Here is a 22,882-nt window from a genome sequence, read left to right as displayed (position 1 = left end):
AGTGCATTTACTAAGATTGCAGGTTATGAGGTCAATATACAAAAATCAATAGTATTTCTATATACCAGTATATGGAAATTGAGAAAATTTTAAAACAGCATAATTAACAATATCAACCCAAAATAAAATACTTAGGTATAAAGCTAACAGAATATGTGCCAGATCTGCATATAAAAACTCGAAAGCACATAAATGAAATAATGTCCATTGATTAGAAGACCAATTACTGTTAAGACTTCAAATCTCCCCCAAATTGATCTATAAATCTCCAAAGTATATTTTCTAGATATTCACAGGCTTATTCTAATATTTGCATGGAAAAGCAAAGAAACTAGAAGAGCCAAAATAATTTTGAAAATGAAGAACAAAGTTGGAGGATTTACACTACCTGATCTCAAGATTTATTATACACTACAGTAATTAAGACAGTGTGGGGTTGGTGAAAGGATAGGCATATAGATCAATGAAGAAGAATGGAGACTCTAGGAATAAACCCACCCATCTGGCCAATTATGATGTAGGTGTAAAGGCAATTCAATGGAGAAAAAATTGTCTTTTCAGTGGTGATGGAATAACTGGACATCCAAATGTGAATGATGAACCTTGCCTCATACTGCATACCTTACACAAAAAATAATTCAAAATGGATCCTAGACGTAAATGTAAAACCTAAAGCTATAAAACTTTTGGAAGAAAATATAGGAAAAAATCTTTACGGCCTTCCTTGATTTTACCAAAGATTTCTTATATATGACACCAAAAGCACAACTCATAAAAGAATAAAATTAATAGATTGGGCTACCTCAGAATTAATAATTCTAGTGTTTCAAAGACTGTTATTAATATTAAAAAACAAGCCACAGATAGGAGGAAATATTTGATAAGCACATTTTTGATAAAAGGCTTGTATCCCAAATATATAGACTCTCAAAACTCCAAAAACATTTTTTTTAATGTGCAAAAGACTTGAACAGATACACTTCAACAGAGAAGATATATGGATGGCAAATAAGCACAGGGAAAGATACTCAGCATCACTGAGCATTAGGTAAATGCAATTTAAAACCACAATCTTATGCCACTGTGCATTTATTAGAATGGCTACAATGTTTAAAAGAAAAAAAAAACTCCCTAATGCCACGATGATGGAGAAGGTGTGAAGCAACTGGACCTCTCAGTGTTGCTGATTGGAATGCAAAATGTTACAACCACTTTGCAAGAGCTTAGCAGTTTCTTACAACTTTAAACATATGCTTACCACACAACCTGGAAACCCAACTCCCAGGTATTTATCCAGGGGAAATGAAAATGCATGGTCACATAAAAACCTGTATGTAAGAGTTTGTGGTGACTTTATTCAGTCACCAAAAATTGGAAATGACACAAATACCATTCGACCAGTAAATTCACAAGCAAACTGAGATATATGCGTAAGATAGACTGCTATGCAAAATAGAAACAAACCATGGATAAGTGGAGCAACACAGTGAGACTCAAAAGCCTGTGCTAAGTGTATCCGGACAAAACTATAATTCAAAGAGATACATGTACCCCTAAGTTCATAGCAGCACTGTTTACAAGAGCCAAGACATGGGAACAACATAAGTGTCCATCAAGGGATGAATGGATAAAGAAGATGTAGTATATGTATATGGACTAGTACTCAGCCATAAAAAAAGAATGAAATAATGTCATTTGCGGCAACATGGATGGACCTAGAGATTATCATATTAAGTGAAGTAAGTCAGACAGGGAAAGACAATTATCATGTGATATCACTTATATGTGGATTCTAAGAAATGACACAAATGAACATATCTACAAACAGAAACAGAATCACAGACATAGAGAACAGACTTGTGGTTGCCAAGGGGGTGGGCTGGGGGGTGGGGGTGGGGGAGGGATGGATTGGGAGTTTGGGATTAGCAGGTGCAAACTATTATATATAGAATGGATAAACAACAAGGTCCTATTGTATAGCACAGGGAACTATATTCAATATCCTGTGATAAACCATAATGGAAAAGATTATGAAAAAGAATATATATATGTAAAACCAATTCACTTTGCTGTACAGCAGAAATGAATACAACATGATAAATCAACTATACTTCAATAAAATAAATTTTTTTTAAAAAGCCTATGCTAAGAATGGCAGGGCAAGGAACTCAGTGTACATACCCTCCCTCAAAAGCAACAAAAAGTCTTGTAAGCAATAAAATCCAACAATTTTGGAATGATAGAAATTGACTATAGGCAGAGAACAAATTGAAAAGTACCTATTCAAGAAAAACTACTGAACCTCGGTAAGAACAGTGAGTCTGTGGCATTTCAAATTTGGGGCTGTTCTGGTACGTGCTCCTTTTCCAGTTCAGTAGTGTAGTTCTGTTGAAAGGCTCAGACCTAGAGCACAGGCATTAGTTTGACCTGGAACTAGAATTTGCAGGAAAATCTCTATTCCCAGGGCGTTGTTACTCTTTGATTTGACTGTGAGCTCAGCTCTGTGAATAATGCCCTATGCCCTGGGTGTTACTGAAAAAAAAAACCAGGAATCTGCTGGTAACATCACAGTTGCCGGAGGCTGTGGTTTCAGTTGGCGCAAACAAGAGCCTGGTCAAAAATTTAAAAGGAAGACCTGGAGAACTAGAAAAGCTAAGGGAACTTTGAAGAGTTCCAACATATTCCTGAGTCTCTAAAACGTTGTGCGAATGCACAGGGCTATATGCATACCCAGGAAAGATATGGAAAAAGCAAAGACCCTGTCACTCAGCTCTGGCTGACTTTGAGGTCCTGTACAAGCAGGAAGTAAAAACTAGGGACAATGTTTAAACCACCTGAAGCTTGACAGTTACCTTCACTCACAGATAATCTTGACAAAGGATGGAAAACTTATCGTCAAGGCAGTTAAGGAAATCTGATCGCTCACTGGCTGAGCACTACATTATACTGACACAGGGTGAACCCTAGGAAGCCAGGCTTTAAAATATAAACAAGAACTTAAAAAAGAAGAAAAAGTAAGCAGAGAGCTCAGTGGCTGCACACCACAGAGTTAGCCCAGGAAAGCCACTAAACAAACAGACAGCACACAGGAAAACAAAAGCAAACAAACACACTCAAAAAACCCCAGCAACAACACCAATCCCTGGAGGGAGAGGAGCTGATGACAGAATCGTTACAAATTGCTGTTTAAAATTTCCAGTTTTCAACAAAAAATTATGTCCCAGGCAATGAAACAGGAAAATATAGTTCATACACAGGGGAAAAAAGCAGCCAACAGCAATTGTCTCTGTGGCGACCCATATGTTGGATTTAGGAGACAAGCAATTTAAATCAGTTAGGGTAAATACGTTCAAAGAACTTTTAAAACTATGTTTAAGAGTTAAATTAAAGAAAAACAAGAGAAAAGAATCACGTAGAAAGTCTGGAGTTTAAAAGTATAATACCTGAAATGAAAAATTCACTAGAGAAATTCAACAGCAAATTTGAACTCGCCTAAGAAAGAATCAGGAACCAAACAATTTTAAAAGAATTAATACCAATTCTTCACAAACTCTTTCAAAAAGTAGAAGAGGAGGAAACACTTCCCAAATCATTCTATCAGGCCGACGTTACCCTGATGCTAAAACCGGAAAAAGACATCACAAGGAGACAAAACTACAGATCAATATCTGTTATGAATATACATGCAAAAATCCACAACAAAATACTTTCAAATCAAATCCAGCAACACGTAAAGAAAATGTACAACATGACCAAGGGGGATTTATCACTGGAATGCAAAGTTGACTTACCATTCAAAAATCAATTAATTAATATAATACACATCAATAGAATAAAAAAACCCCAAACCACACAATCAACTCAGAATGCATAAAAAAGCACATGACAAAATCCAGCACCCGTCATCATACAAACACTCAACAAAAAAGCAGTAGATGGGAACGTCTTCAAACTGACAAAGGGCATCTGTGAAAACCTCACAGCTAACATTACGCTTAATGCTGAAATCCTGGATGCCTTTCCCAAAAGATCAGGACCAATACCAGAATGTCTGTTCCCATCCTTTTTTTTTCAACATTGTACTAGAGGTTCTAGTCTTGGCAATTAACAAAGAAATAAAAGGCATATTAGGAAGAAGTAAGACTATCTCTATTTGCAGCAGACATGATCTTGCATATAGAAAACTCCAAGGAATGCATTTTAAAAAGTATTAGAATCTATAAACTAGTACAGCAAGGTTGTAGCACCCAAGATCAATATATAAAAAAATCAATTGCATTTCTCTATACTTGCAATAAACAATCCAAAAGTGAAATTAGGAAAACAAATCCATTTACAATAGCATAAAAAAAATGAAGTACTTGGGGACAAGTTTACCAAGAAAAGTGCAAAACTTATACTCTGAAAACTATAAAATATTGCTGAAAGAAATTAAGGTAGCTCTAAATAAATTTTTAAAAATCCTATGTTCATGGATTGGAAGTCTTAATATTGTCAAGGTGACTATACTCCCCAAATTGATCTATGGGTGTAACACAACCCATGTCCAAATCCCAGCTGACTTCTTTGTAAAAACTGACAAGCTGGATCTAAAATTCATATACAATTCAAGGGACTCAGAATACAAAGTAGCCAAAACAATCTTTAAAAAGAAGAACAAAGTAGGAAGACTCACATTTCCTGATTTCAAAACTTACTACAGGGACTTCCCTGGTGGCACAGTGGTTGGGAATCCGCCTGCCAGTGCAGGGGACACGGGTTGGATCCCTGCTCCGGGAAGATCCCACATGCCGCAGAGCAACTAAGCCCGTGCGCCACAACTACTGAGCCTGCAGTCTAGAGCCTGAAAGCCACAACTATTGAGCCCACGTGCCACAACTACTGAAGCCCACTCACCTAAAGCCCATGCTCTGCAGCAAGAGAAGCCACTGCAGTGAGAAGCCCGTGCACCACACGAAGAGTAGCCCCTGCTCGTCGCACCTAGAGAAAGCCCGCATGCAGCAACAGAGACCAAACGCAGCCAAAAATAAATAAATAAAAAATAAATTTATTTTAAAAAATCTGACTACAAAACAACAATAATCATTACATGTGGTTCTGGAATAAGGATAGGTATATAGATTAATGGAATTCAATTCAAAGTCCAGAAATAAACCAATGTGCTTATGGTAAACTGATTTTTTTTTTAATTTAATTAATTAATTTATTTATTTTTGGCTGTGTTGGGTCTTTGTTTCTGTGCGAGGGCTTTCTCTAGTTGCGGCAAGCGGGGGCCACTCTTCATCGCGGTGCGCTGGCCTCTCACTATCGTGGCCTCTCTTGTTGCGGAGCACAGGCTCCAGACGCCCAGGCTCAGTAGTTGTGGCTCACAGGCCTAGTTGCTCCGTGGCATGTGGGATCTTCCCAGACCAGGGCTCGAACCCGTGTCCCCTGCATTAGCAGGCAGATTCTCAACCACTGCACCACCAGGGAAGCCCGGTAAACTGATTTTTGACATGAGTGCCAAGGTCATCCAACAGAGAAAGAATAGTCTTTTCAACAAATGGTGCTGAGACAACTGGATAGCCACGTGCAAAAGGATGAAGCTGTACTCTTACCTCACACCATATACAAAAGCTAACTCAAAATGGATCAAACACCTAAATGTAAGAGCAAAAACTATAAAACTCCAGAAGAAAACATAGGGGTAAATCCTCATGACCTTCAGTTTGGCAATGAATTATTAGATATGATACCAAAAGAAAGAGCCATAAAAGAAAAAAAATAGGTATAGCGATTTCATCAAAATTTAAATCTTTTATGCTTCAAAGGACACTATCGAAATAGTAAAAAGACAGTTCATACAATGGGGAAAATATTTGCAAATCATGTACCTGATAAGCACTTGAAATAGCCAAAGGTGGAAATAACCCAAATGTCTATCAACAAATAAATGAATAAACAAAATGTGGTGTAGCAGTACAATGGAAAATTATTCGACCACACAGAGAAAAGAAACACTGGTACATACTACATCATGAATGAACCTTGAAGACATTATGCAAAGTGAAAGAAATCAGTCACAAAAGACCACAGATTATAGGAGTCCATATATATGAAACGTCCACAATAGGAGAATCCATAGAGAGAGAAAATGGATTCGTGGTTGCTTAGGTCTGTGAGTGGGAGTGGAAGGAGTAATGGGAGAGTAGGAGGACCATAGCTAAAGAACACAGGGTTGGGCTTCCCTGGTGGTGCAGTGGCTAAGAATCCGCCTGCCAATGCAGGGGACATGGGTTCGAGCCCTGGTCTAGGAAGATCCCACATGCCTCGGAGCAACTGGGCCCGTGCACCACAACTATAGCGCCTGCGCTCTAGAGCCTGTGAGCCACAGCTAATGAAGCCCGAGCACCTAGAGCCCGTGCTCCGCAACAAGAGAAGCCACCCAATGAGAAGCCTGTGCACCAGAACGAAGAGTGGCCCCCGCTGCCACAACTAGAGAAAGCCCGTGCACGGCAACGAAGACCTAATACAGCCAAAAATAAATAAATAAAATTAAAAAAAAAAAGAACACAGGGTTTCTTTTTGAGGTGATACAAACTGACTATGGTGCTGGTTGCACTTATCTCTCAATATATTAAAGACCACTGAACGTCTTAAATGGATAAATTTTATGGTATGCAAATCATATCCCAACAAAACTATTTTTAAAAAGAAGGAGGGAGTGATAAATTATGTGGAATGCTGCTGAGATGAAAATTAAAATGATAATGTTGATCATTGGATGTGACAATCTAGAGGTCACTGGTGGAAGAGAGAGAAAAAGAGAGAGCTCATCACTTGTACCAATATATTCACAATGGGAGTCCCAAAATATGATGAAAGAGAGAATGAGACAGAAAGAAATACTGGAAAGCATAATGACCTAGATGAAACTATTTCCTAGAAAGCACAAAATACCAAAATGGGAAAAAATTAGAAAATTCAAATCCATCTATAAAAGTAAAGAATTGAGTTAGCAATCACAACACTTCCCACAGAGAAAAGCCAAGTACTAGCTGGCCTTACTGGTGAACTCTAAAAAATGTTTAAAGGAGAATTAACACCAGTCCAAACCAAACCAAAACCAAAAAAGTAGAAGAGGTGGGAATACTTCCCAACTCACTTTATGCAGCCAACATTGTCCTGATACCAAGACCAGACTAAAACATCACATTAAAAGAAAATCAATAGCTCTTGTGAATACAGATGCAAAAATCTCCGACAAAATACTAGCAAACCGAATCCACCAACATATAAGTAAAAATGATTATACACCATGACCAAGTGGGATTTGTTCCAGGAAATAAGACTGGTTAAACAACAATAAACAACAAAAAATTCAATTAATGTAATACCCTATACTAATAGAAGAAAAGATAAAAACCACATGATCATCTCAATAGATACTGAAAAAAGCATTTGACAAAATCCAATACCCATTTGTGATAAAAACTCTAAATAAAATTGGAAATGAAGGGAACGTTTTCAACCCGATAAAGAGTATCTAGGAGAAACCTACAGTGAATATCAAACTTAACGGTGAAAGATTGGATGCTTTCCCCCTAAGATCAAGAACAAGACAAACACGTCTGCTCTCATCACTTCTATTCAACATTGTATGGAAGTTCTAGCCAGGGAAATTAAGCAAGAGAAAGAAATACAAGGCATCCAGATTGGAAGGGAAGAAGCAAAACTATCTCTGTTTGCAGGTAACACGATCTTACACATAACTAACCCTAAAGAACCCATAAAGAAAAACTATTGGAGCTAATAAATGAATTCAGCACAGTTACCAGATCAATGCACAAAAGTCAGTTATATTTCTATACACTAGCAATGAGCAACCTGAAATGAAATTTTAAGGCTGCAATACCTTTCACAACAGCATCAAAAACATAAAATACTTTGGAAAAAATTTAGCAAAAGAGGAGCTAGATGTACTGAAATTGATAAAACGGGCTGATGGAAATTAAAGATCTATTTAGATGGAGATACATTCCATGTTCATGGATGGAAGGACTCAATATTGTGACAATGGCAATTCTGCCTAAATTGATGTATAGACTCAACACCATCCCTATCAAAATTCCAACAGAATTTTTTTGCCAGAAACTGGGAAGCTGACCCTAAAAACTATATGGTTAGGCAAATGTGGCCAAGAATGGCCAAAACAGTTTTGAAAAAGAAGACCAAAGTTGGAGGATATTGTATTAGTCTGCTAGGCCTGCCATAGCAAAATACCACAGCCAAGGTGGTTTGAAAACAACAGATTTACTTATTACATAAATTATTATTTTTGGGAGGCCACAGGGCATGTGGGATCTTAGTTCCCCGACCAGGGAAGGAACCTGCGACCCCTGCAGTGGGAGCGTGGAGTCTTAACCACTGGACCGCCAGGGAAGTCCCTTATACAAATTATCAATAAGTTATACATAATCATTAAATTTATTCCATCACAGTTCTAGAGGCTGGAAGTCTGAAATCGAGGTGCCAGCAAGCCCCAGGGGAGACTGTGTCCCTTGTCCCTTCCAGCTTCTGGTGGCCCCTGCAGTTTGCGGCTGCATCACCCCAATCTCTGTCTCCAGTTTTACACGGTAGCTCCCCTCCTCTCCTCTCTCCTCTGTGTCTCTTATAAGGACACTTGTCACTAGGTTTCGAGCCCACTCAGATAATCCAGGATGACCTCATTTCAAGATCCTCACTGTAAACACAACTGCAAAGACCCCTTCTACAAATAAGGCCACGTCCACAGGTTCCAGGATTAGCACAGGCGGACGTAACCTCTTGGGAGGCACCAGTCCACTAGAGAGGACTTTCAGGTCCCAATTTCAAAACTTACTGTAAAGCTGCTGCCTTATCAAGATGAACTTATCTACAAAACAGAAACAGACTCACAGACATGAAGAATAGACTTGTGGTTGCCAAGGGGGAGGGGAAGGGGGAGGGGGAGGGATGGATTGGGAGTTTGGGATTAGCAGATGCAAACTATTATGTATAGGATGGATAAACGACAAGGTCCTACTGTAGAGCACAGGGAACTATATTCAATATCCTGTGATAAACCATAATGGAAAAGAATATGAAGAAGAATGTATATTATATGTATAACTTGAATCACTCTGCTGTACAATAGAAATTAACACAACATGGTGAATCAACTATACTTCAATAAAATAAAGTTTAAAAAAACAGTAGACATATACAAAAAAAAAAGACAATAAGACGCTGGCATAAAGATTAAACATATAGATCAGCAGAACAGAGTTGAAAGTCCAGATGTAAATCCTTATATTTATGATCAACTGATTTTCAACAAAGTGCTAAGTCTTCATCTCAGGCAGGCTCTGTGCACCTGGGCTCAGGTGGGATGTTAGCTGCCTTCCTGACCCTTGTAACTCTGCCTTGAGCCCACAGTTGGTCTCGTGGGGGAGTTTCCTACCCTTTTCTGACAGCACAGACCCCTGTTTGATTTCAGTGTATGATCCTAGGTCCCATGTGTGCTCCTGCCCTGCCCCCAGGTAGAGGGTTTTTTTCTTTTGTCTTTCTGTCCAGCCACAATGGGTGTTTGCCTGTGCCCTGGAGGTGACAGATTTTGCCGCCCCTCCACCAGCAGCTTAAGGCATTTGCTTCTTAGGAGAGAAGGGTCAGGGAAAGTGGGTGGGCGTTAACGCCCATCCCCTAGCAGCCATCCCCCATATCCCACACAGATGCATCTCTTTCACTCCCAGGCCCAGTCTCCCTCCTGCACACCTGGTGGAGTCCGATGAGAAATCTCTGAGCAAGCATAAGCACCACCCCCCGCCTGTGTCCAGCCCCCCTTGTAGTCCCCCAGCTACTCCAGGCTAGCACTCGAGCCTGCCCTTGGCCTCACTAACACTTCAGCTGCTTTGTTCTTACCCGCTTGCATGGTGGCCACCACTTCCTGCCTCGTGAGGCCCATGTGTGTCCCGGTCTGGAGGGGGTCATCTTCTTGGGCATTCAGATGACATGACCGGTGCGTTTGTGACTGGTGAGTTTGACTTTTTCTGGCTTTTTCTCATTATTAGGGTGGAAACAACATTCTTTGCAGCTTTCTCCATCCTCCACAGAAGCAGAAACCCAAATCTGGCCCATATTCAGGGGACAGTTGGGTGGAGAGGAGGAGCAGAGGTGAGCAAGGTGGTCGGCAGAAGCCGGGCCACCCGGGCTCTGGGGCCCCAGGCTGATCACCTAGGAAAGGGGCTGTTGGAAAGGTCACACTGGTGGGCAGGTGAGGCGTGGGTCAGAGGGAGCAGAGGGTGAGAAGAATCGCTGAGGAGGAGACATGAAACTCTCCTGGGACGTGGATTTGGGCCAATGCACTCGATACAAGTAGGGCCGTGACTTTAGGGCTGTGAGCTCCCTTAGGACACGTTTGTGGTCTTAGGGGTCTGAGCTCTCTCAGGAAAGTGTCCTGGCTTTAGGGCTATCAGATCCCTTAGGACAAGTGTTGCCTTATAGCAGTGCCATAGCTTAGGGCTGTAGTTTCCTGCAGGACACGGTCATGAGGTTGTGGAAGTAGATGAAGACCAACCAAAGGAGAAAAAGCCAAGGTTCCTCTCCCTAGTCTGTGAACAATGATGGACTCTCGGTGTGCACTGTACCCCCTGCCAGGTCCTGTTCTGCGGGCTTTGCAAGAACACATTCGGGCAACCACGCGGGGCTGGTCCTGTTATCACCTGCCACTTATGCCCACGGAAGCGGAGGCAGGGGAGTGGTTGAGTTCCCTCCTGTGTGGCTTGAATGGGGGTCCACCCAAAGCTGTGTCCACATCTGAACCCCCAGAACCCGTGACTGTGGCCTCACTTGGGGAAAGGGTCTTTGCGAATGTAACAAAGTCCAGGATCTCGAGATGAGATTATCCGGGGGGGCCCTAAATCCAATGACAAGCGTGGGAATAAAGGAGACCAACCAGATGGGAAAAGCAAAGGCTGTTCTTTCGGAGCCGCTCGAGCCGGGGGGTCAGCACCCCTGCTTACGACTGGGGAGCCTCCCGGGCAGGCGGAGGGGGAACTTCACGGCTGGAAAGGCAGGCCCCTGACCCGACGGGGCTGCCGGTCTGGGACGGTGGGAGCAGCTCGCTGGAGGAGGGGCTCCGAGGTGACCCGTTAGGGGGCGTACTTTGCTCTCTCTGTTGGGTCCCAAGTTGGAAGCGGGGACAAAAATTAGGGCAGCGGTGATTTACTGATCAAGTCCCGGCCATTTGGGGCCGATTGTTACAGCGTCGTTGCTCCTGCCTCCTGCAGGTCTGACCTCCTGCAGGCTGGCTTCCTGGGCTGTTTGCCGTAGGGGAGGCTTGGCTTCCCGGGCAAGTGGCTGCCGGCTGTGGGTCGGAGTTCTGTTTCTCCATATGATCTGATTATTGTCTCTTTGTGTATTTGGTCTCCCACGATCATGTCTTCAGGGCTAAGTTCTCCATCAGGACGGGACACAGAATTTAAGACTATGATCTCTCCCAGGACAAGGCTGTGTTTTAGGGCTATGGGTTCCCCTGGGACAAGGCCATGGCTTTTTGGCCATGGGCTTCTTCAGGACTCGTGGCTTCAATGCAGTGACCTCCCTCAGGAGAAGGGTCTACTGTACACCTGTGAGTTCCCGTGGAAAGGGCCCTGGTTTAGAGCTGTGGGCACCCACAGGGCAGGGACAGGGCTTCAGGACCACTAGCTCTCTTTCCAGAAGGCCATAGTGTGGATCTCTGAGCTCCCTGGGGACTGTCTCTTCTCTCAGGACAGGCACCAGGCCTTGGGCACAGCGAATTCCCCGGGGATGCCCTAGCTCTGGGACGCCCAGGGTCAAGCAGATGGTGGCCGCCAGCTGCCCACATAACTCTTGTCCTAAGGGATCTGGTAGCCCTAAAGCCAGGACACTTTCCTGAGAGAGCTCAGAGCCCTAAGACGCAAACATTTGTACCTGCTTTGCCTGATTCTTGTGGGTTTGCAGCAAGGAAGGGCAGGTGGGGGCTATGGAGGGGCTGTCCCCCAAAGCCTGGGGAGCTGCCCAAGACCGGGAAGAAGCAGAGGTTTCAGTGTCGCTCTCCAATCTCTTCCCATATCTGCGCAGACAGCATGTGGCTCAAATCTCCTGTCTGGGTTTCAGAGCTTTGCACTTGGCGAGGATTTCTGTAAATCCTATATTTTCCAGATAAATCTGCCTGCAAGCTGAGGCTGGGAAGGGCTTCTTTTTCCCCCTCAACACTGACAACTGAAAGCCCCCGAGGGGCCGGGACCATATATGCACAGAAAGCAGTTTCCCCAGACGTGCTCATCACCACTGGGGCTTTTTGCTTCCACCTGTGCTGGGAGCGGCTGACCGTTGCTTGTCATTCTATCATCCACGCGCACCTGATATTTTAACCAGGGGATACATGGAGGTGATGTAGCCAAGAGGCAGACGGGGCGCTGGAGCAGGCTCTAAGTCCAACCCTGACCTCCGCCATTGGCCTTGAATTTGGCCATACTGACGTGCACTCCGACCCCGGAACTCCCTGCTGCTTTGCTCAGGCTGCCCTCCTGCTCTCTTTCCCCCCTGGTGGAGTAAGTAACATGTCTTCCGAAAGACGCAGCTCCTAAAGACAGCCACTCCAAGTACAGTCATTGTCGCTCTTCTTCCAGCAGAGCAAGCGGCCCCTCCCACAAGCATCCTTGGTGGTGTCTTACCAGTCAGGTGTCTCTGAGCCTCTGTTTTTTCCTCTGTGGAATGGGGTCATCATAGCACCTACCAACGGGGCCGGGAGTAGGGTGAGGCAAGAGAGGCCCTTGCCTGGGATGCAACATTTAAAGGCGCGCCAAAAACTCAGTAATCAAAATAAATAATACTTTAACGCCATCTACTAAAAAGTCAAAATTAATGCAGATACATCCATGATGAACAAAATATCGAAATTGTAAATGAAGACAGAATCAGTATATCTGAGGTTTTCTTCGGCCTCAAGCTCCAATATGCTCGGCATGACACTGCCTGTCCTAGGAGGTGGGCGGTCCTGGGTGTCCAGGGCCGTGAGGGCATGCTGTCACTCACGGAGACCTGGCTTGTGGTGGCCTGGGTGCTGTTTGGCCCTGGGCTCCCGCGTGGATCACAGGTTCTGTGCTCCTCTCATCCTCATTTTTTGTATCTGTAGCCCATGGCCAGGTTCAATAACTGTGAAATAAAGGAACTTAGAGTTTGGGGACAGACGGACTCTTCAAGGTCATCTTAGCAGACCTGCTCTTCCAACAGTGGGGAAAATAAAGGTCCAAGGGGGCGGGGCTTGCCCAAAGTCGGGGGCGGGGCTTGCCCAAATTTAGGGGCAGGGCCAGAGCAAGAAGCAGGGCCTGGCCTCACCCAGGGCTTTCTATGGGGTCTGCACATAAATTGGCTCCCTCCAAGGAGGTCTCCCCCGCAACACCAAGATGCTCTCCACCTGGGAACCTTGCAAACCTCAGCCACAGGCCCCACAAAGGTCCTGGCAGTGAAGATGGAGGGAAGCTGGTCTTGTCCGTCTCAGGCCTCAGTGTCCTCATCTGTACAATGACCCAAGCCCCCTCCTGCTGTAAGAAGGCAGCCCCTTGCTTTCCCCAGGCCATTCTGGTTCCCTCTGGCTGTTCAATTCCAACCTAAGTCAGTTTGTTTATTTCATTCCAGTCTGTTCTATCCATTTCTCTCTACTTCCCACTCCAGCCTGCTCTATTGACCTTGGCTAATTATGTTTCATCCATTCATTCCATCCTGTTGTACAGTTTCCATTCCAGTGTGTATATTCCCTTCCCTTCTACTTTATTTATTTTATCCATTCCATCCTACTTGGTCCACCCCATGCCACTGTGTTTTATTTCCCCTCCTGCACGAAGCCCCATTTCAGAGGCGCTGGCTACAGTGGAAACATCCATCCTGCTAGCCTCGTCCCTGGGGCTCCACTTGCTGCCTTTCCAGCAAATGCCCACATGAGCTCATGTTTTGTGGTCAGGCTTTTTTTTTTTTTTTTTTTTAAGTCAACAACCGTGAAGGCAAAGCGAGGCCTGTCTTTCATTTGATAGCTCCCAGATCCATTTCTGATCACCACCATCCTCAAAGGTGTCTGTAGGATTTCAGTCGCAAGCGTTCCTGCCACCAGCTGCCCTGGGACCGCTGCTTCGTGACTACAGACTCCTTGGGAGCTGTGGCGGGGTGGGGGAGAGATCTAGGGGCTTCAGCAGCATCTCGACTCATCCTCAAGGAGAATGTTCTTCACACGTTCAGTCTGTTCTTTCTTACTCCCTGTCCTGTGCCTTCCCCACTTCCACGATTGCCACTCAGTAATAGGGAAACACATAAGTAAGCACACCACACCCAGGAACACCCCAAGTTCCATCCCTGGTCCCCACTCTCAGCATCAGGTTCCATCGCAGAGGTGAGGGCGCCCAAAGGTCATTTAAGGAAAGTCCATGGCTTGTTGATATTTCCTTTATTGTTGCAAAAATATCTCTCTGGGGAACCAGTGATATTGGTTTGTGTTCTAGACCATTTTCTTTGCATGTACAAATGTCTAGGTAGCTATTTTACCAAAGAGATCATTCAGTCTTGTCCTACAATGATTGTTTTCACTCGTGGACAGATTTTCATGCCAGTACATGTAAATCTACCACATTTTTATTGACAGTGTCATATTCCATTGTATGGAGGAATCATTCTGTTGAATGATTTTTCTGTTGAAGGACTTTTTATTTGCTCTTACAAATAGCAGTCTGGCAAACATGCTTGTAAACACATTCTTGCATGCACATTTCTGCAACTATTTCTATTGGGTGGCTTCTTAGAATTGCTATTGATTGGTTAAGGAGTATGCATATTTTAAAATGTGTCTGGTACAACCAAATTGTCTTTCAACTTGTCCTTTGAATCAAGTTTCCATAGTCTAGCTAGAGTGACCTTTATGAAATGAATTTGATCTTGTGATTCCTTAACATTTAGAACAAAGAAACAGCCCCCCACTAAATCTTTGGAAATGGGCTGACTTTGAGTCCTGGAGGACCTGGGCTATTGGATTAGGCTAAAGACTTGTAAACTTCAAGAACTTGCAAGGTGGAGTGAATCCGGGTGTCCAAAAGACCATTGGGAATAAAATTTCATCCCCTCCACCCTGGGCTCACCTCCCAAGGCCCCCCTGGAGCCGGCTGCTTAAATGCTGGTTCCAGAGATTTTGAGGTGGGGTGACCTGGGGCCATGGCTGAGGCTGGCCCAGCCGGACCTGGGCTGATGCCCTCGAAGATGCCAGTGGGCTTGAGACTTGAGGAATTCCTCTCTTTGCTACTGGGAGCTTTGACCTCCTATCCTACAAAACGGAGAAAATACATCCACTCCAGATGGTTTTTGCTAAATGAGAAAGAAAAATTAACTTGCTTCGTGAACGCCAAAGGTCCTCCAATTGTGAGGCATTCTTATCAACCACCCAAAAAAGGATCATTTCTGTGCCATCAAATAACCATTCGATCTCTTCATTGCATCCTGCTTCGGAGTCCCCATCCTGGTGTACGCACTCCTTTGCCTTCCATTTTATCTATTTATTTTATCCATTCCCCATGCCTTGGTCCCCCCTTCCTGATCCCCCTGTGCTCTCTTTGGCGAGTGGTGGCACCAGTAGTCTGAAGACAGGGACTGGGGAGTGACTCGAGGGGCATGCTGCTGGGGTGAGTTTCTGGCTGGGTGGATGGGTGGGGGGTTGCCCTGGCAAGAGACACAGGCCAAGCCTGTCTCCATGGAGGTGAGGACGAAGGTGCTGGGAGTCCTGGACCAACCCCTGTGTCTGCCACGTGTCCTGGACCTGCTGTCGCGGGAGCTGGGGAAACTCTGCCCAGGATGCCTTCAGCAGAGGGTGGCCTCCTGGCAAGAAGGGAGGCTGAGCTTCTGACAGACGGTGATGCCCCAGCCCCCTCAATAGGGTCACAGATTGGAGGCCTTGTCGTCTGGAAGCTGACATCCATCCTTCAGATGGGAAGGCTGAAGTTCATAGAACCCCAACTCCAACTGCAGTGGTCCCGCTGGGCCTCAAATGCCTGTTTTTCCGTTCAATGGGAGAAGCCAGCCAGGATGCAGGACCAGCCCAGAGCTTGCACTAAGCCCTGGGAGGCAGAATCACGGACTCACAGACATGGGCCCTGATACAACATCTGGTCCAGAACATGGGCCGACATCCAGGACACGGAGCGACTCCCTGACCTGTTCACCTCCTCAGTGCCTGGTCCAAGGAACGGGCAGTGAGTGCCACACCTGGCGTTGACCTGCTCCTGGTGGCCGAGCTGGACTCAGGCATCCTGGCACGTCCTGATTCTGTATCTAGAGTCCAGTCACAGGACGGGTATCTCGTTCCCGCACAGAAAGTTCTTGTTGTCCATCCCCCGGGGGCTCTGGACACGGTGTGTGTGGGGGGCTTCTGCCCCAGCCCGAGGGGGATGGCGTTCAGGCCTGTGGCTGACCAGCCCCGCTGAACATTATTAACAGAGCAGCCGCTGCAGGGGCTCAGAATTGGTTGAGCCTCCTCGTGGGAAGATCCAATTATCACCTGGGAAAAAGCGGAAGGAGGGAGTGGGTGCTGCCTCTCGAGGTGCCAAGCAGCCCCGCACCAGCCGTGCCTGAAAGACCAGAGGCTGCGCATCTCCTGGCCCAGCTGAGCAGAAGGGGTGCCGGCAGCTCGCCCTCCGAGGGCCCCCGGCTGCTCTGAGTGTCTTGGTTTTCGTGCCCATAAAATGAAGGGGCTTCGTGAACCCTCCAAGCCCTGCAATCTTGCTCTGAGACCACCTCCCGCCTCCAGGCTGCTCTGAGCTTAGAACCTTCAGTAAACTCCTGGGGCCCCTGCTCTGTACCAGGCATGATGCTGGGTGCTGGGTCTCAGATATGAGGCTGACCTTGAGGCGCCAGGTCTGACCAGGGCTGACCATGCTGAGTGATAAGGATGGGGGTCGGGGGGGAGTGTGGGCTGCAGGGGGAGCTCTGAGAAGGGGTCTCCGGCCCAGGCCAGAGGCTGTCGCTTATTCATTCAACAAACCCTTACTGAGTATCTGAATAGGCAAAAGAAACCAGCAGTGGACAAGACCCCTGGCCTTCTGGAGCTGACATTCTAGAGGGTGGGTGGCAATAGAGAAGTACAAAAATGGTAATGTTAGACCACAGTCACGTCATGAAGAAAGCAAAATCAGTAATGCGTGTAGCGTGGCCACAGCTGCTGGGGCAGGGTGCTCCTCCAGATGTGGTGGTCAAGGAGGGCCTCGTGGAGGAGGTGATAACTGGGCAGAGGGTGCCGGACCGCTGCCCCAGCCACGGCTATGCTTTGGAGTCAAGCCAGAGGGACTCGCTGGTGGATGGGATGTGGGCGGTGAGCAAGAGTTCTCTGGCTTTGTGCTATTACACCTGGGACACCAGGCTTTGGGGGGTTGCTGCTCTTCCCTCTGAGAGGAGATGGAGGCCTCCACTGCTCGGCCCGTGGGCTGGACACCGTGACTTAATTCTAACGTTGGACAGTCTGCCTCCCCCACTGAGCCCGGGATGGTGGGCTGGAGTGGGAAGGACCTTCTCCACAGGGCCTGTGCCTTGTGGGGCCTCAGTTTCCCCATCTGAAAGATGCCAGCGTGTACCCACTATTCTCTCTCTGGCTGTCATTCTCCATGCATTTTATTAGTTTTGCTCTGGGGCTCGGTCAGCAAATGTGTTCCCGATCTTCTTCCTGTTTTTCTTCCTTCTTTCCATGGAAAATGCAATTTTCCAGTATCTCCCTTCCATGATACTTTTTGTTTTTTTTTTTAATGATATAGTCTTTCAAAGTAGCCTTCTATTTTTACTTTTCCTTTGGCAAGATAATTTCTAGCCCTTTTCTCACCACCCATGTCAATTTCCTGTGTTAATTTTCAAGCCTCTCCTTTCAGCAGGGGCTTCACCTCTTAGTACCTAATTGATTTCTTCTATCACATAATTCCACCGGTTTCATCAATAAGCAACTTTAGAACCACTGTCAATTTCTATTTTTTTATACCATTTGATCTGCCCAGAGGTGAGTACTCGCATTAGACACAAGATGAGCTTTCATTATCTCGCTGATGTCAATTTTCCCTCTGGCACCTTTCACTGAGGCAAGAATATCTTCAGGACTTCCTGTACTCCCTTGTAATTACTCTCCATTTTATTCACTCTCCTGATTCAATCCTGTGGGTTAAAAGTGTAAATTAACACGCGGTTCCCATTTCAAATGTTATTTTAACATTCAGGGATTCTATACACGGACCCATGCTCTCCAGTGCTGCAATCTCCTATAAAGCTGGGCCATGCTACCAGGATGATTTTATTAATATTAAGTGGGATTTTTTTTTTCTGTGCCTGCCTGGCTGCAATGATGCCCTTTGCCTGTTTAATGTCTTACTTTATCGCTGCTTCCCTCAATACACAGTCAGGTCCAGAGTGTGGACTTGGTGAAGGAGGTAGTGGAAGTCTAGAAACAAGAGGGCAGAAGGGGACTGACCCTGGTGGGCTTAGCAGGGCCTTGGGAGCTAATACCGAGCTCAATCCACACCAGCGCCTTGGTGCCTCCGATTAGCAGACAGGATTTAGACAAGGCCAAGACACTGCAGACCCCTGTTAGACTTTTTACCACCTTGAGGAGAAATCTGTCAAAAACATTCCAGACTGCTTTCAGTTTGTATCGACCAGCCGCGCCTCTGCCTCTCTGGGGAGGGATTAGTTACTGACGGAGCCCGGCTGAAGTGCAGCGTGAAGCTGACCTATGTTCGACCTGCCCCGTGATCCCACCTGCCTGCCCGGAGCCCCCGGCTGGCTGCGTGGAAACTGTTTTTCCAAGGATAATAAGCTCTTCCGCGGGTGGGATGGGAGTGTGTCCCGCCCCTTCTGTCTGCTCCTGAGCCATAGCATGCCACTATGCATCCCAACTCTTGTCAGACCCCAAGAGTGGGCAGGGCATCTACAGCCCCCGGCCACCTCCCTTCGAGGTACCCACAGTACCCTCCACCCCGTGTCTCTCTTGTCTTGACTGTTTCGTGAGCTGAGCCGTCAGTCTGTGCTGAAATCAGCTGCACCCAAAGCGTCCCCGTGTCCCCATGAGGAGGTCAGGGCCCACCTGGGGGTGACATCACAATGGAGGTCCTTTTAGTAGGAATCCTAAGGAAAGCATCCAACTGGTCTCAGGACCACAAACAGTCCTATGCCTCCTGACCCCATGGTTTGGCCTGTCTCGCCGTTGTTTCACTCACATAAACCGATTGTGTTTCTCTCTTCCCCTTGGCTGCCAGGAAGCTCAGTAAATAGGACTTCAAGACAGGCATTTAGTGAGCTGGGCCTCAGGTCTGGGTCCATTTGCTGCCCTTGCCCCTGTCTTCCCCTAGCCTCTCTTTCCTCATTCACTTCTCATTTTGTTCATTCATTCTTCCATTCATTCCCTTACTGAGCACAACCTCATGCCAGTCACCGTGCCAGGGGCTAGTATCATAGCAATGACCAAGCGAGATGGTGCTCAGTGACATTTAAGAGTCAACAAGTAAAGAAGCAAGACCCTTTCAAGTCGGTGATGAGTGCCGGGACAAGGATAAAACAGGAACATGGGGTAGTAACTGACATGGGCAGGGGCTGCTTTACGGTGGTGGGGAAGTGTGGACAGGGGAGAGCTCTTTGAAGAGGCAACATTTTAGCTGAGAGCTGTTGAATGAGAAGGAGCCAGCCGTGGCACAGGAATGGCAAAGCCTTATGCTCAGGAAAGACCTCAAATGTTCCGGGAACAGCAAGGAGGCTCGTGTGGCTGGAACCAAGGAGGAAAGAGGGCAGAGGTGTCAGCAGGGACCTTGCAGGCTTCGCCTCTACCCTTGCATTTTAGGTAACCTTGTGCATACCCTTCCTGAAATCCTGCCCTGAAATAAATAAATGAAATAGCAGATTCATATACAAATGTACCTACATGTGCAGTGTGTGTGTGTGTGTGTGTGTGTGTGTGTGTGCAAAACAAATGACTTAATCTCCATGCCTCAGTGTTCGCCTTAGCAGAACAGGAATCCCAGCAACACCTTCCTCTTGGTGCTGTGGGGTTTATGAGTTAACACTGGCAGTGGGCTGAGAACAGGGCCTGCGCTGTGGAAGGGCTCCGTATGTGTCAGTTCTCTTTACCAGCGTGTGTACATTTGACATATGGGGCTGGTTAGGGAGGGCGTGAGCCTGGACATGGCTACTAACACGATCAGTTGCATAAGATCTGACGGTGACTGTTTCTATGGACATCTGGCAGGACATATATAATCTAATAATAATCCGTAACCTCTTTAAAGCTTATGAAGTGTTTCCCCGGCTATTCTCCCATTTGATGGGAGAATGACCTCAGCTTACGAAAACCCTCCTTACTGTAAACAGCCATGGTTCAGATGAGTTTTCCTCCTGCCATGGGCCCACATCCAGCAGCCAAGGGAGGTGGCCAAGGGGGTCCAGAGGCTGGGCCCCAGAGAGGGGAGTTGGGCCACAGGGACTGAGACCACTGTCTCCAGGGTCTCTTTCAGGGGGCAGAATGGAAAATGGAGAAGTATTTTGCTCTGTGGAGCTGGGCAAGAAGAGGGGTCCCCAGGAAAGGGGCTTCAGCTGGTACAGCATAGAGTGTCCTATCCCTGGGAGTTGTTCTCCAGGAACTGGGTGGGCAGCCTTGCCAGGTGGTGAGCCCCTGTCTCAGAGTCTGCAGAAAGCTCCTAATGCCTGGGAGCCCTGGCCTTGGATGAGGGTCTTAGGACCGCGTGCTTAGGGCCAGCTGGGGGCTCCGCGGCTGTGAGCCCTGCAGACCAGAGGCTCTGTTCTGACTTTCCTCTGCTAGCTGTTTGTAGTCCAGCAAACCCTTTCCCCAGCTGGGCCTCAGTTTCCGTGTCTGAAAGATTATGGGGGAGGGTGCGAGGTGATCCCTGAGGTCCCCTCAGATGCTCTTATTCTCAAATTCCACTAAACAGTGGGGCTCTCTCACACCCACCGTGTCCAAGGAAGAGTTGGGGACTTTTCATATCCCCCCCACTGTCGGCCCCTCTAACAGAGCGAGGGGTCCAGCGACCACGTGGCCCTGGCCCTGCCCACCAACCCCCGCCGTGCACTTGCAGGACCCCACGGGCCTGGGGAGCTGCATGCGCTGGCCTTTGCTTTCCAGAGCAAACATCTCGGGGCGTGAGGCCAAGCTGGAAACAGAGGAGGTCCCGTCCCTTCCCATGGTCCTGGCCGCACTGGCGGCTAATTGACCACAGGACAGTATCTATGGCGCGTATACAATAAACATTACTTCAGCCGTCTGGAACCGTCTTCCTGACAAGCTGTCCATCACCACAGCAGCCGCCAGCCAAGTGCTGGGAGAGAGTTCTCGCTGCGGGGCCGCAGCAAGGCTCTCTTCTAGCAGAACGTGGCCTTCCAAGTTCACCGGCATGGCTGCCACATCTTCCCAGAACCGCTTCTTCCCCGCCGGTCACTCCGCAAACGCTTACGTGGAGCCACAGAGAACACGTCTCATTTCTTCCTCACGGTGTGGGAAGATGGAGGAGCAGAGACCAGAGAGGCAAAGTGACTTCTCCAAGGTCACACAGGAGTCGTTATCAGACCCTGCGTGTAAACCAAGATCTGCTAGCCTCCTGTGCTGTCCTGTGACTTCCGGGAGAAATGACCACACTCTGGGGGGCTTAAAACAACAGAAATGTATTTCCTCGTGGTTCTAGAGGCCAGAAGTCTGAAATCAAGGTGTCAGCAGGGCCACGTGCCCTCCTAAGGCTCCAGGGGAGGATCTTCCCTTGCCTCTTCCAGCTTCTGGTGGCCACCAGCGTCCTTGGGTTGTGGCTGCGTCACTCTGATCTCTGCCTCTGACTCCACAGGGCCTCCTCTTCTGTGTCTCCTCTCCTGTCCCTTATAAGGACACCTGTCATTGGATTTAGGTGTCCAAGTGAGGTCCAGGGTGACCTCATCTCAAGATCCTTTCTTGATCTGCAAAGACCCTATTTCCAAAAACGGTCACTTTCACTCACTGGTTCGGAGACTTAGGACACGGACTTGTCTTGTGGGAGCCACTGTTTCATCCACAACACCTCCCAAGCCCATGTTCCTGTTAGAACCCACTTAGTTGAGGAAGAAGCTATAGGTTCAAGAGAAAGGTTTCAGTGTGCTGGCTGGGGTTGAGGGGGAGGGAAAACTCACACCCACTGAGCTCCCCTCCACAGGCCCCGCCCTGAGGATCCTTCCTCCCTCCAGGGCACCTGGCAGTTTCTAGCACTGGGCTTGGCGGGGGATTTGGGATGGGTGTAAGAAGGGGCTGAAGCCCAGGGACAGGACGTGGTGTGGGAGCCAGCAGAGGAACGGAGCAGAGCGTGGCGGTAACTCGGCTCCACCACCCCCTGCCTGTGAGTCCTGCAGGCTCGCTCCACCTCCACGTGGCATGAGGGTGCCACCTGTGCTGTTTGGACCAGGTTGTTGGTACCCCCAAGGATCCACTCTGCCCTCCACTGTCATCCAGGCTGTGGGACTGGGGCTGGACTTGGAGGCCTGCAGATGCCCACAGGATTCTGTTGGGTGTGAGGCTTAAGTAGACCCTGCTGGAAGTGGCGGGTGGGGGGGGAACTTTGGGTAGGGCCTTAACATTAGGGTAGGAGCCCTGGGCTCTGGGACCAGCCATGCCTGCTGCAGTAATAAGGTAACTGTTTGTTCTGAGCCTCCGATCTCCCCAGAACCCCAGGAGAATAAAAGGCCATGTCCCCTCCCCAGGGCCAGCCTGTTGTCATCAGCTCCCACAGGTCCCCAGAGCGGAGGGAGCTGGATGTCAGGAGACACAGTCCAGAGCCGAAGGTCTGGGGATCTTCTTCTGGGGGCCTCAGGAATAGTAGGGCTTGGGGTTTGG

Source organism: Balaenoptera musculus, chromosome 2 (assembly GCF_009873245.2).
Source record: "Balaenoptera musculus isolate JJ_BM4_2016_0621 chromosome 2, mBalMus1.pri.v3, whole genome shotgun sequence".
Lineage (NCBI taxonomy): Eukaryota > Metazoa > Chordata > Mammalia > Artiodactyla > Balaenopteridae > Balaenoptera > Balaenoptera musculus.
Note: the sequence above shows the minus strand (reverse complement) of the source record.